This window comes from Emys orbicularis, chromosome 12, assembly GCF_028017835.1.
Source record: "Emys orbicularis isolate rEmyOrb1 chromosome 12, rEmyOrb1.hap1, whole genome shotgun sequence".
NCBI classification, from domain to species: domain Eukaryota; kingdom Metazoa; phylum Chordata; order Testudines; family Emydidae; genus Emys; species Emys orbicularis.
In genome coordinates, this window is record NC_088694.1 from 35587017 (window position 1) to 35590534 (window position 3518).

Sequence of the window (3518 nt, forward strand, 5' to 3'; positions counted from 1 at the left end):
TATCTGTACTTGCGTCTGTCTTTGTAGTGCATGTATGTGTAGAGGCCTGTAGGGGCAGTGTGGTGAGAGGGCTGCTGAACCCTGAGCCCTGATTAGGGGGCGGAGCTTGGCTGATTAGGGGGCCTATAAAAGCGGCCTCCCAGCCAAGCAGCGGCACAAGCAGCGAGCAGCGGCACCCAGGAGCCGGCAAACAGGGCTGCTAACAGGGGAGTTTAAATGGTTTGATGGGATAACATGATTTTAGTCAATTAGGCAATAACGTGTCATCGCTGGTAAAATGAGGGTCCGGCTGGAGAATCTTGCCTGTATGCTCGGGGTTCTACTGATCGCCATATTTGGGGTCGGGAAGGAATTTTCCTCCAGGGTAGATTGGCAGAGGCCCTGGAGGTTTTTCGCCTTCCTCCGCAGCATGGGGCAGGGGTCGCAAGCTGGAGGATTCTCTGCGACTTGAAGTCTTTAAATCACGATCTGGAGACTTCAACAGCTGAGTTAAGGGAAAGTGAGTGGGTCAGCTTTCGTGGCCTGCATCATGTGGGAGGTCAGACTAGATGACCATAATGGTCCCTTCTGACCTTAAAGTCTATGAGTCTATGAGTCTATGAATCTTTAGGTACTTCCAAAAAGCACAGCCTAGATCATGCCTAAGTTCTCTAGCACAACATTTCTGCAGCACGACTTCATCTCTTTGTTCCTCAGACTGTAGAAGATGGGTTTGAACATTGGGGTGACTACTGTGTACATTAGAGACAGAGCTTTATGCAGGGCCGGCTCCAGGCACCAGCCGAGCAAGCTCCTGCTTGGGGCGGCAGATTTCAAAGGGCGGCATTCCATCTAATCCTTTTTTTTTTTTTTTGGTTTTGTTTTGTTTTGCGCTTCACCGCTTTGGCCGCCCCTGCAGGTTTTTTCTTTTTGGTTTACTGCTCCTGCCGCTCTGTAGGGGGCGGAGGAGGGGAGCGCCCTGCATCAAGCCCGGTAGGGCAGCCCGCATCCTTCCCTGCCTGCCGAACGGAGCGGCGCGGAGCCCTCCCAGCAGGCAGCGCAGCGGAAGGGGCCGCGTGGCAAGCGTCCCGCTTAAGGAAGCCCTGGCCGCCCCCCTTCTCTCTCCCCCCCGCTAGCCGTGGTGCGCACTCCGCTACCCGGGGTCTGCAGGGCCGGGAGTCCCCCTGCACCCATGCTCCCACCGCCCTGCAGGTATTTTTTGTTTGTTTTTATTTTTTCTTTCCTTCGCCGCTCCGGCAGGCAGGCCAATTTGTCATCCCCCCCGCCCGCCGCTCCGGCCGGGTGCAGGTTTGTTTCCCCCACCCCTTTGCTGCTCCGGCTGGCTGGTTTGTTCTCCCCCCCCCTTCACCGCTCCGGCTGGGGGCAGGTTTGTTTTCCTCCTCCCCTCCCTCCCCCTTGCTGCTCCGGCCGGCCGGGCGTTTTTTGCTTTGGGCGGCAAAAAAGCCAGAGCCAGCCCTGGCTTTATGGAAGGCCTGGGACCACTCCGCCGATGGTATCACGTACATGATAATGATGCTCCCATAATACAGACTCACCACCAGCAGGTGAGAGATGCAGGTGGAAAAGGCCTTCTCCCTCCTGTCAGAGGAGGCAATTCACAGGATGGCCGAGAAGATAAGAATGTACAACTCAACAATGAGGAGAAAAGGGGCCAGGCATACCAGAGAGCAGGAGACCAGAATGAACATTTCCACCAGAAGAAATTATTAATTTCATCGGGGCTACAGAAGCTTAGCTGGGGAACCATCCCCACTACTAAAGCAGTCGCTGAGGTTCCAGTTACCCAGGAGGCAGATACCAGCTGAAGGCAGACCCTGAGGCTCATCATAACCGTATAGCTGAGTGGGTTGCATATGGTTAGATAACGGTCATAAGCCATGACTGTAAGGAGGAAGCATTCTATGCAAGCCAAAGCACTGAGGAAAAATAACTGCGTGATGCAGTCCCTGAAGGACATTGTCCTGTCCTCTGCCAGGAACCCAGCCAGCAATCTGGGGGCCTTGACTGAGCTGTGGTAGGTGTCCAGGAAGAAGTACATGGGGGTGTGAAGCTGCTGATCTGCCACAATTAGCGCAGCAATGAGGATGTTCCTGGCCATGGTCACCATGTAGATAACTAGAAACACCACAACAAGCAGAATCTGAAATTCGTTCGGGTTCCCGAATCCCAGGAGGATGAACTTGGTGATAGATGTTTATTTTTTTCATATGTGTTCTCTGAAAGAAAGAAAGAAAGAAAGAAAGAAAGAAAGAAAGAAAGAAAGAAAGAAAGAAAGAAAGAAAGAAAGATCTTTCCCCAGTTCTCCAAATACGTCCTTGTTATTCCACCCCTTTTAACTTTATTCAATATTTACTTAAGACCAGATTTTCAAATACATTTAAGTGCCTAACGATTCAGTTAGTCACCTAGGTGGATTTTACAACACCTCAGTACCTAAAATTAATTGATTTCAACAGATATTAGGAGCCAAGATGCTTTTGAAAAGCCCACTAGGCACCTAGCTGCATCTTTAGGCACCTAAATATCTTTAAAAATCTGGCCCTTAGTGTATAATACGTAATGGAACTGGTTCAAAACGTTTTTTCCCATGGAAATGTTTAAGTTTTCAGCCAAAGAACTTCAAAAGAGAGATTTTGGCCAAAAATTGGAGTTGCAGTGCCTCCTACCCACTCCCCGCCATGTGCACTCCAAATAGCTGCCCGCCTGGCTCCCTGCTGCCTGTGTCTGCAGCTGCTTTTACACAACTGGGAGCGTCTCTTGCACTGGAGGGGGAAACATCCCTCCTCCCCCTACCCAAAATGTCATGGCTCTGCCCAGCAATCCCTTCACCACCCAACCCAGCTCCAGTCCCGACTTCCAGGCATCCCCTTTCTCCATCACTGAACAGGTCTGGAGGAGGTGCAGGGTCCAGACTGCTCCATCTCACAGGTGTGAATTTTCATCCTCAACCCAAACCTGACACTTGTCGTTGGGTTCTGTATCCAATGCATCCCGAACCCGATGCCTGTGGTCGGGTCTCATCAGGTTTGGGTAAGGCACAGGGCTCTACTCCAGTAGAACTATGGGATTACATAATTTTACAACTTCTGAACGCAGCCTTACAAAGACAGACAATGCTACATAGACATAGCATATTTGGGGGGCGGGGCAGTAATAAAAGAGGACAAGACACACATGAATACAGAAAGGAGGGAAGGAGGGAAGGAGATGACCGGGGACGGGGAAAGGAAAAAGAGGAGGGGGCAGGCAGAAGGGAGGTCTGGCATTCTTTGAGCCATTTCAGTGTTTTTAACCAAATATATCTAGTGGGTCCAAATTTCTTCAAATACATTTAATTGCTCTCTATGACAATAGGTTATTCTTTCTGTGGCTGTTAACTCTGACAGGTGTGAATACCACTGGCCTATTCTTGCATTTTTGCAAAATCCTCTGTGTGGTATCACTGCAGCCCACAAGAACCAAAGTCTGTGTGGCGGGGTTAAACCCAGCGTAGCAGGTGAATAACCCAGGATACATTC

At 50.6% G+C, this 3518-nt stretch overlaps 1 pseudogene; it reads right to left on the reverse strand.

Annotated features, from left to right (window-relative positions):
- Positions 1–630: 630 nt before the first annotated feature.
- LOC135887215 (olfactory receptor 11L1-like) lies at positions 631–2188 on the reverse strand (annotated as a pseudogene).
- Positions 2189–3518: the final 1330 nt, after the last annotated feature.